Raw genomic sequence first — 12231 nt, forward strand, 5'->3', positions numbered from 1 at the left:
CCAGGGAGTGGTGACTCCCCCCCACTTTTCTAGCCACGTTGTCGCCCCCAAAGCAGACTCTCTTGTCTATAGAGTATCAAGGGGTTGATACTCCCCACCTATTCTCTTGTTCCTCTTACTTCCTCAGAGTTCGCATTACTCCCCATGTGTTTCTACTTTTGTCTTTGAGTCATTATTATTCTCCCATTTCCTTAGCCTCCTCTCTCCACCTCAGGTCATTACCTACAGATAAATGTTATAGGGCTCCCGAGGGGGAGGTGCTATAGAAAGTATAAGCAACACAGTTCCCTAAGATCCCCTCTGTACTATCCTCTAAAAACAGAAATTCCCAAATGAGGAGGAAATTTTTCCAATACTCTACCCAACTGCTGGAAGAGGGAGCTAGTTATAAGCAGTATATGTAAAGACAAATGATTGCTGAATTGAAAAGAATGCTTTGCAACTGGAATTAGAGACCTGAATCAGAAGCTTAAAGAGAAGCTTCAGTACTTTATGCCTATGAAACAGTGTGCCCCATTGCTTAATCTCTATGAATCATAGTGTCTTGTAGATTAGCATAGGCATCTGAGCATTATAGTTTAGGCTATATGCTAGGGATATATGACAGGAACAAACTAAAAAATAAATGGTTTGTTATGTAGGATGACAAGTCAGGTTTTATGTTGGCCAGAATATATTGCAAAAGTGGGAGGCTTTCATTTTTCACTTTATTTTCTTCATGATGCATGTGTGTGCAAGTGTGGCTTCATCTACAACATGGCAAATATGTGATGAATGATAGCTTATGTATAACCTATACCAAATTGTTTACTGTTTCAGGGAGTCAAGAAGATAATTTATAACTCAAAAGAAAATGAAGGAAAATTGTTTTTTATATGTAATTGGGAAAAACATTACTGAAGAATTAAAAATAAATAAAGAAATGGGTATATGTCCTGAGTAAAAAAATTAGTTGGGGTTTTGTTGAAGGGAGATAACCTTAATAAAATCAAGAATAAGGACTAGGGAACAGAGAATTATACTCTTTCTTCTTTTAGCTTTTGTTCTTGTCTCTTGTTTCATTTGCATACTAATCAGAGGATTTTAGAATTGAGTTAAGCCTTGACACTTCTAATTCCACACAGATTTTATTTTATTTTATTTTTCTGTGCAGAGTTACTAAAATGAGTTTTAGGAAAAAGTTGAAATGGAAAAACTCTCTCACTTTCAAATACTGGAAAGTATTTGGGTAACACAGAAATAGTTTTAAAGGACTGTGAGTCTCTATAAGGATGTCAGTAAAAAGAATAGAATAAATTTTTGCCTGGAGCATTCTGCCTTATATCTTGTGGTTCATACCTATAGCTACGTGATAAAGGAATGTCAACCTGTTCTTGTCAGGAAAAGGCTCTTTAACTCCAGTAAATGGTAGTAGAGACCGCCCAGGCTACCATAAGACCACTAGACATGCCTAATCCCAGCAGAGACAAATTAGTTTGATACTATCACCAGAAGACATTGGAGGAGGTTTTAAGTTTTATGATGCTGGAGATTTGATTTGTCTCCAACCACATGTCTGCCCTGGCCATACATATTCCTACATGTAGTCTTGCATGTGTTTCAGGTAAGTTAAATGGCAACCTGTGCTTCTTCCATGTGTCTCTATATTTGTTTCCTGATCATACTTGTTCCCTACATCTCTTTCTGTGATAACCTATGGAAAAATACACGTTATGTGAGTATGCGGAGATGGGAGACACATTTTGTCACTTGATATCCAGTTTACTTAAATCAACATCTTTTGGCTTAAATTAACATGACCTCTGGTTGACTAGTACAAGTTAAATACATAGATGGAAGCTTACAAACTATTGCTTTAAGTGCACTTTGATGCATAGCATGCCTAGAGTCTGGAGGGGTGAATGTCTGTGTGTGTGAGTGTGTGTGTGTGTGTATGTGCCAGGGTAGAGATACATTTAAATATAAGTTAATTTATTTTTATTTTAAAAAAATTTATCCTTATTTTATTCCAATAACAAATTTACACATAAGTTTTCCACATTTATATGATTCATATTCATATTCATATTCTCTCTCTCCCCTCTTCTCTTCCCCCTTCCAGAGCTGACAAGTTATACATGTTTTATCACACAAAACCCTAAATATAAGTAATTTAATATTTACTGTTAATACTAAAAAATAAAACATGATTAAATTAAAAAAAACAAAAATGCCAAATAATATTGTAAAAATGAAAAATAAATACTTGGAAGCAATGATCTTAGCTATATTAGATATTTTATTGTAGAATGTTGTAAATTACAAAATGTCAGGATCTAGGCCTGTCCCAGTTCTGCCAAAGACCCATAGCTCTTGTGTCAACTGATATATATATATATATATATATATATATATATATAGAGAGAGAGAGAGAGAGAGAGAGAGAGAGAGAGAGAGAGAGAGAGAGTCAGATTACACAAACATGTCCCCTTAAAAAGGGGAGTAGTCTTCTGAATTTTTCTTTTCAGAAGTGGCAACCAGAGTTTTCATCTTTTATCGAAGGTCTCCTTCTTTAAGAAGTTCAGTTCTTGTTCTTGTCTCTTTTCTATAAAATAAATATAAAAATTAATTATATATCTGGTAAAAGCCAAGCTTTTTTTTGTAGCTTCAAGGCCAACCGAGACACATTTGATGATGCTGGAGGCATGCAAACAACTTATCTTTGCAAGGACATCTTGCCAAGGCATTTCAGAGGTCTTTCTCTGTTATTTTACTCATGATATAAGTATTGATTACTGAATATACAGTTATACAGAGGCATAAAAGAGTGAAAATTAGCTGAAGTTGCTTAGTTAGATATCCTTTTACAATAAATAGCTTTGGAGCAAAGCAAAAAGGAAGGAATGGGGGGGGGGTAGAGGTAGGGAAACATAATACAAACATTGGACTGAATTTCCTAAATGTTATAACCAATGTAGAGGCAGAATTTCAGAATTTACTGTGTGTTGGTTCCAAGGCAGAAGAGTGATAAGGGCTAGACAATGGGGGTTAAGTGACTTGCCCAGGATCACACAGAAGTATCTGAAGCTAAATTTGAACCCAGGACCTCCCATCTCTAGGCCTGGCTGTCAATCTACTGAGCCACCCAGATGCCCCCTACCCCCGTACTTTCCAATTCTTTGACAAGATGAAAAAGCTGCTACACATCTTTCTGTATATGTGAGTTCTTTTCCTTTTTGAGGAACCCAAGGGGAGATAATGGTGAATTGACATTAAAAATTTAAAACATTTTACATTTCCCAATTGCATATGAAAACAATTTTTAACATTTATTTAAGTTGAGTTCCAAATTTTCTCCCTCTCCTTCCCAGCTTCCTTCTTAAAAAGGCAAGCAATCTGATATAAATTATACCTATGCAGTTATTCAAAACAGATTTCCACATTAGCCAAGTTGAAGAAGGAAACACAGACTCTCCCTCTTTGACTAAAACAAGAAAAATAAATTCAATTATATTAATCTTTCTTTTGATTTTCAGGATTTCCAATTTTTAATTTGTTGTTGTTGTTGTTTTTTTAATTGCATGCTCACTTCACTGATCTGTTCTTTCTTTATTTTAATAATATGTTGAGAGCATGCCCCTAATTCAGTGATGGCAAACCTTTTAGATATGGAGTGCTGGGCCATGCCCCCATCTCCCTCCCAGAATGAGTGTCCTGCTTGTCTCCCACACCAAGTGCTAAGTGCACTCTGCTCCCACTTACCCCACACAAGGGAGGGAGGAAGAGTTCCCATTGGACTGCTGAGTGGGTGAAGTAAGGAATGTCCTTAGCTATAGAGGGGGGAGGAGAGTGGTCTGAGTCCTCTGTTCCCCTCCAGCTCTGCCACTTGCAAACTGCCCACCTTACCAACTGTGCTCTCCCATTGGGCTACTGGGGAGAGGGGTAGGGGTTGTGAAACAATGTCAGCAGGCTCAATGGAGAGGGGGAGGAGAGCAGCTCTGCCTGAGTTCCTCTGCCTTTCTAGTAATGAACTGGGGTGGAGAGGGGTGGCGAGAGCAACTACATGCCAACAGAGGGTACTGTATATGCCATCTTTGGCATCAGTGCCATAGATTCACCATTACTGCTTTAAGTATTCCTTTGGCTGTATCCCACAAATTTTGGCATATTCTTTCATTGTTGTTTAATGAAATTATACAATAATTTCTTTAGGATTAATTTTCAATTAATTTTTAATCTGTTTTTCCATGGTCCTTTACTGATTGTAATTTTTATTGCATTATGATCTGAACTATATACATTTAATATTTCTGCTTTTGTTAGGTTTTTATTCCTAATAGTCCATTTTTTTTTCATGTAGGTGCCATATATCACTGAGGAAAAAAAGCACATTCCTTTCTATTTCCATTAAATTTTCTCTAGAGGTCTATCTAATGTTTCCAATATTCTATTTAAAAATTTTTATTTTTTATACTATATTTTAAAATTTTCTTCTTAATTTCTTTCTTGTTTTTTTTTTTAGATTTATCTAGTACTGAGAGGGGAGATTTGAGGTTCCTCCAATAATATAGTTTTTACTAGTTGCTCTTATAAATCATTTAACTTCTTTAAGAATTTGGATGCTATACCAGTTAGTGCATATATGTTTAAAGTTGATATTTTTATTGTTTATCATACCTTTTAGCAAAATGTAGGTTCCTTGCTTATCTCTTAATTGTATCTATTTTTATTTTTGCTTTGTCTGAGACCTTTGCATGCCAAGCTTATAATTTGTTTTGGTCTGGAAAATTGTTTCATCCCAGCCTTTTGTTGGTTCTGCACCTCCAGAATTTGTTTTGAGACAGTATTTTAAAGTTGGAGGGGAATTTGGGAAAGTTCAGGTGAGTTCCTGCCTTTATTCTACTTTCTTGGTTCTATCTTTGGATTAACATTTGAGGGAGAATTAATATATAGTCTTGGGAGTGCAGTCTCTTTTGGCAATATTAAGAAAAGTAAGAGGAAAAAGAACAGACAAATTCAATTTTTAAAATTTATGAATAAGTATGCTTTGAATACATTTTAAAAAGCTATAGAATAGATAAAAAACCCAAAATCTATAAATAAGGCTGAGTTTCTCTTAGTTCCCAAGGAGAGGAATCACGTTTCCTACTCTTTCCCTTCCCTTTTGATTTGGATCTTCTCTCTTTTGCAACTCTAACCATTTTCTCTCTCTGACTCAACCAATAGCTTGAGTGCTTCACCTTAGGTCAAGGGAGGTAAGGAAGTATCTGAGGGAAACTATAAAAATGATTTTTCCTCTCAGTGTTTTTACTAGGAAGGAAGGGAATAAGCATTTTTTAACTGTTGACTTGGTGGAAGGTACTATTGTTTAGTGCTTTACAATGTTATCTAATTTTTTCTCTTCTCTTCTCTTCTCCTCTCTCTTTCTCTCAAACACACACACACACACACACACACACACACACACACACACACACACACACACACACACACACACACACACACACACACACACACACACACACACACACACACACACACACACACACACACACACACACACACACACACACACCCATTGTGTCAGGGAAGCTAATCCCCTCCCCCTTCCTGAGTAACTTTACCCGTCTATCAAACATTCCTGACACACCACAGTTGTGCCAGGGTTGCCTTAGTGTTCATTATATACATCAATAAAAGTTAAGGTTTGGGGCAGGAAGGGGGGAGACCGACAAGAGGACCATGAGAGAACCATGAGGAGAAGAGACAAGGCAGGTGAGGTGAGGGGGAAGGAGGAAGAAACTGGCAGGCTAGTCCCCATGTGGTCAGGTTACTTAGGAATGATTGTCTACCCTTCCTAATAAACTTTATAATATGTGTGTGTGTGTATAATTATTATTATTTTTAATTATTATAGATGGCAATCAACATAGGTTTTTTAGAACCTTAATTTTCTTCTGAAAGAAGTTTTGAGTCTTAGGTAAAGCTTAAGTAAGATAGAAGCTGGCCTGCCTTCATATGCAAAAGGAAAGAGGGAACAGGCTGCAGTATTTACCGGGATTGGATCACATTGGACTGGTGAGAAAAACTCCCTCCCCTGATTCCCCACTCCCCTTACTTTAGAAGCCCAACCCCAACCCTAACCCCTGACTTCCCCAGCAGGGCTTGGGAACCCACTGGCTTGTATTGCTGCTTTGCTCAGCCAGGTGTTGTGCTGAGGGCAGAGACACGCCCTTAAATTAACCTTGGGGTATAGTTTAGGGGCTCCCTAGGGCAGTAGAGAAGGGAAAGGAGGTTTTTTGCCTGAAACAGAACCAGAGACTCAGGCAGGGGAGAGGCTGCTTTATATTAAAGGGCAGGATCCTGTGGACGCCAAAATCACAGATTCCTGTTTCTTCCCAGTATCTGCACTGTCCCCACATGGTGACCCGCTTTTAACCAAGGGGCACTAGGACCCGACAGATCTTTACCAGCCTAGCATCTGCCTGACTTTCCCCACATGCTGCTGCAGCAGGGACCAGCTCAGAGTCACTCATTAAATTAATTTTGAGGGTCCTCCCAGGCTGTGCTCCCTGCTCCCCCCAACTATGAAAACACATGGTTTTTCCAGGGGAAGGGATTTAACTCCATTTTACTTTCCCTTATCCCTCCTCCCCCCTTCAAACAGTCCTTAGACCTGGGCTAAGAGGAAGTGTTCCTTTGGAATTTGTTTCTTGAAACTGCATTTTTCTCTCTACTTCCCCCACCCTCAAACTTTGCTTGAAGACTGCCTGCTTCTTTTGCATATCTAAAGTTTTCCTTGGGAGTGCCTCTCTTCATTAGCATTTTAAAAGCCACTAAGAGCTTTGCTTGTGGAGTGCCAGTTTCTTTAGCATATTAAAAGAATTTTTTTTTGTTTTCTCTTTATATGACTGCTTGCTTAGATAGGTCTACCCACAGGTGCCTTCCACTTTACACACATTTATAGTGCCAGCTACTGGTGAGAATTAAAAATGCAGGAAAATAGAAAAATTCCTTTGCTATTGCTACTAGTGATATAAAATAATGCTATTAAGTTGAAGCCACCATTAAATAAAATAAATTACATGGAATATTAAGGAATATTTTTGAAACACAATAGTATTAATAATAATATCAATAACAATAATTATTAATATCCAATAACTATTATTAACTACTAATGGTTATTATTGATTATTAATAGCAACAATTATTACACTAAATACACATTCATTATTGATACTATTGCTGTGCAACAATTACTGTTTCCTTACATTAGCCTTTTGTTTTAAACCTTCTTTTATTGCCTTTCACAATAACATTGAAGAACTTTGTGGCTCCATTTTTTTTTTAATGCTTTAGGAAGTTTTCATTGTTTAAGATGATCATTTAGCAATACTCAAACTAGCTTAAATAGGACATACAGACTAGACAATATGGGAAATACTGCAACACATCAAAGGAAATCAGGAGATATTCCTCCTGATTCAGTTCTGTAAAATTTTTTAAATTCCTGGACTGATCCAAATTTGCCTAAGGAGAATTGGATGACAAAGAAAGAAGCCAGAAACCTTTGTAACGTATGGATGGACATATCTTTTACCTGGCCAAAATCTTTTGACTTCAAGATCTTAAAAGATTTGAAGTTAGTCATTAAAAACAAAGAGACCAAAGATTATAAATACTGGTACTTATGGGCATATCACATGTGTAAACCTTAAAATTTCTTAGACTTATAAATGTTGTAAATTTCACCATTGGGAAATTTCATACTTGGAAAATTTCTTACTGATAGTCTATTGGAATGTGAACCCCATTGGCATGGGAGGTTCCTCCTCCTCCCTTCTTAAGATTACTTTAGGACAGAAACCTTTTGCTGAACAATGGAAAGGGCTTTGACCTATGCTTAAGGATAGAACAGGAAGTTCTTTGAGTCATGATTGATTTTAGAATTGATACAATAGAGATACTTGGAATGACAGAACCAGGTCTTGGAAAATACAATTTCCACCCTACTCAGTCCTAACAGGATTTAGGAAGGGCTGCAGCATAGATCAAGATTTAATTATTTGAGAATATGACCTTCAACAGACATGTGCAAAGCCACAGACCTCTGGGCGGTCCTGGGTTAAGCTAGAGCCACCATTGGCACAGGGAAGACATGGACAGTGATTGGTAGATGTGATAACTGAGGGGAGGAAACTTAGATGGTTTCCTTAAAGATAGGGGGGTCTGAGGACTGAAGGGGGTTGGTTGGAGAGGTTTTGCTCTGAGAGGTTGTGCTCTGAGAAGCTTGCTCTGAAGGAAGCTGGAGGTGGAGGCCCCTGAGACTGTTTCTCCATTTTGGTCACGTGAGTGATAGGGACTGATCTCTTTTCTTTGCCTCAGCTATCTAAGGGCTTGGGCTTTTTGGCCCAGCCTAAACAGAAGGGGTATTTAAGCCCTATTCCCTTCTCTCCCCTTTCTCTCTCCCCCTCTCTCTCTATCTCTAATACCTTTCTTCCTCCTGTTTGTAATTAAACTCCATAAAAGGTTGACTGCTGACTTGAGTTTTCATTTAGGAATTACATAGCTGAATTCCTTGGCGACCTTAAATTAATATATATCAGTCTTTTAAAGTGATTTCCTTGTCACATTGTGGCTGACCACACGGGAGTCTAAAGAATTCTCTCAATAAACTTCTGAAATTCCTTGCCTTTTTACTCTACCATCTCACCACTTAGTCCCTTTTAACAACAAACTTGGCTTAAAGACACAGCTGCTAGAACACGTGAGTATAAAAAACTTTTTCTCTCTTCTCTTTTCTCCTTAAGTTAAATTGGAATCAGCAGTTTTTCTTTTTCTTCCCTTTAATCTCAAGGGCCAGCCAAGTAGCATAGTGGATAAAGAGCCAGGCCTAGAGCCAGAAGGTCCTGGGTTCAAATCGGACCTCGGATACTTCCCAGCTGTGTGACTCTGATAGTTAGATAGAAAACAGCTGTTTTAAATCTCAGCAACAGGACCCTAAAGTCTTGGCTGGAAGAGCTTTCTAAATATCCTTTCCCTTAAGGAACAACTTCCTGGATTAGAAAAAAAAAATCCACCATTCCCTCCAGTGAGGAAACCTTTCTTTCTTTGGAAGCAAACCATTCTAGCTTAACTCATTCATTGAAATCTAGCAAGAAACATGCTCTGTGATTCTACCTGACCTGTGAGGAGGTTTCTCCGCATACTGACCAAAACCAGGACTTGAACCCCTCAGCTCCTCTCCCTGTCAGACGTTACTCATCCCCTCCTCCTTCCATCCCCTTTCCTCCCAATCTATGTCTCTACCCTCATTTGCCCACCCATCTCCCCTATCCCTACCCATACCATCCCTACTTCCATCCTTTTCCATACCCTCCTTCCTATCCACCTTACTGTGACCCCTCTAGACCTAGCCCATTCTACTTATCTCCTGATCCCATCCTCCTTCCTCTCCACCCATTCCCCCAGCCCCGCCCCTGATCTTTTCCCTCTACCTCCCCACCTGCTGACCAGATCCATTTTACCACCCCAACCCCTTCCCCTACCAGCCTCACTACAACCCACTCCATTGAAGTCCAGAATACAGGCCAAGCAGCAGTTATCACAGATAATTCAAATAAACGCCTTTTCCCTCTAAGAGTTGTCCCTATATATAATAGACGTAGAGATTTAGTAAACATTAGACATCATACACCCTTTTCTCCACAGGACATTGAAAGATTAAAAGAAAAAACACCTTCATATGAAGCTGATCCTGTGGTGGTTATAAATAAATTTGAAAGCATTTTTTTGCACATATAATCCCACATGACTTGCTGTAGGAGATTTGCTCCAGGCCTTGCTAACAGAAAGGGAAAGGAATAAGATTCTTTCTCTTGTTAATCAGGCCCAAGGAGAGGCTCATTGGCCAACTGAAGATCCCAAATGGGACCCAAATTCAGAGCAAGATTACTTACAACTATGCCAGGCTAGAAATGCATTGATAAAATCTATGAGAGTCTGTTATGATAGGCCTGGTACATGGACTAAATTTGAAAATCTTAAGCAAGAAGATAGTGAAAATCCTGCCAAATTTATGGATAGACTTATCGAGCTGGGAGGAAGATATATTGAGCTTGATCTGGATAGGGAATTGGACCTTTGACAAACCAGAATGCAATTTGTCAAAAACAGTTGTAAGGTAGTTAGGAATTATTTTCTGACTAGCTGTCCAAATTGGCCTACTATGGACCTTGAAGAATTCAAGAGTTGCAGTTTATGCTTTTGAGGGACATAAGGAGAAAGGAGAAAGAGAACACTGATTTAGTGGAAGCATTAAGGAAGGAAATAATGGAATTAACTTCTGAATAGGGTGAGAAGGATAAGGAGAATGCTACTTTGGTAGAGACATTGAGGAAGGAAATAAAAGAATTAACTGAAACAGTTGTGAAGGTTAAAGCAAGGAGAGATCATAGCTCCCTTACAAGAATCCACAAAGCAACCATTAACATGGTATTTTTGTGGAAAGTTTGGCCATGTGATTATGAATTATAAGAAGAGGAATTAGGAGAATAGAAATAGAAGTTTCAGGTATAATGATATTAATAGGAGGAATAGTTACTTGAATGAGGAAAATAAAAACTCCCACCCAAACACCTGTACTTAATGTGTGGGAACTCCCCTTGGTATGGGGAACCTCAGAGGTGTGGACAAAGAAATTGTGATGAATGATGGTACTTGGGAGGGAAACGAACCTCAAGGAGTCTGGAGGTGAATTTTTAAGCCTTTTCAGACCTCATTGCCTTATTGATGTTAACTGTTTTAGTTTGTTCCCCTCTCCAGAATGAAGAAGTCTCTGTAACTCAATTCTAAATACATGATGTATGTAATTTAATGTTAACCGATTTATGAGTTATCAACATTGAAATATTCTGTTAAATTGTCTTAATTTGTACCTCTCCTATGACTGATTGTACTGAAGAATATCTTTGTAAAAGTCCATAAACAACATTTTGTTCCTTTTTTGCCTTTGTTAATTGTCACACAGAGATGATGAATGGACTTCGTAACATTGGTTTCAATCTGTATACAAGTTTTGGAGAATTTACTTGTCTAATGATTTAAATTTATTTTAATGGGTATTCAAAAGTGGTTTTCAGATATCTGGGAGCATCCCTACCATTGATCATTTATTTGCCTGCCTCTTGAGTTGTTTCTAATAAGAAGTAAGGGTCTTATTTGTAGTTGAAGTAAAGTTAAATGGCATTGTTGTATTTTCTCATCTCTGCATTTATTGTAAATGTAATGGATGACATACCTGAAATGATTTTTGTTTTGTTAGTCCTTGGTTCCATGTGAAAATGGTTGGGACAGTTCTGTTACACTGTTACAGTCTCATACCATGAGGGAGGAAGGTGCCCAAGTGGCTTAGTTAGTCTGTGATGTATTATAATCTCATCTAGTAGTTGGGAATGACTTTTTCCTGTGAAGTCTTATAGCTTTGAAATGGATTTATTATATTTGTAATTCTTCATCACCAGTACAGAGGTTTTTCTGGATTTTCTCTTCCACCAAATTTTAGAATGATGGTAATAATAGACTTTGTTAATAATATCTTTGCCAAAGTTGAAAGGTTGGCAAAATCTGTAGAACTTTATGACACATATTCATGTGTTTATAGGTTTTTTAAATGTCACACAGCAAGTCATATGAATCCTAATGATAGCGGATTTGTTTGCAGTTATCATTTAATGGGCTCTTATAATTTTGGGGATTTTAGTACTTATTTGAATATGTATTAGTTGTTGTAATACTGTTTTAAAAAGACTTTTACCTGGTGAAAAACTTATGTACACTCACTGTGGATCCTGGCCAAGTTCAGAGTGATATACATATCATTTTTGAGTGAGCACCTTTTGTGTTGTGCCTCTGGTCGACTAACACATTGTCACATGGAATGTTAACTGTGAAATTATGATTTTTTTTTCATTTTTTTCTTTATGTTTGCAATAGGATATTTGATTTTTTCTTCTTTTTTTCCCTAACCTTGGTGATACTTGAAGTACATGAAATCAGTATTAATGTTTTTCTTTTTACCTAAAGGATAAAGTTTACATAAGTTTATAGTACCTATTGACCCTAGTAATATGTATACCCAAAAGACTATGGAAACCTGCCATTTATTGATAAATGTTATGGGACTTTGTTTAATGATTATGTCTGATACCAAGAGAAGGGAACAAAAGAGCCAATATACGGTGCCAAGTA

The sequence above is a fragment of the Monodelphis domestica genome, chromosome 2, assembly GCF_027887165.1.
Source record: "Monodelphis domestica isolate mMonDom1 chromosome 2, mMonDom1.pri, whole genome shotgun sequence".
Classification (NCBI taxonomy): Eukaryota; Metazoa; Chordata; class Mammalia; order Didelphimorphia; family Didelphidae; genus Monodelphis; species Monodelphis domestica.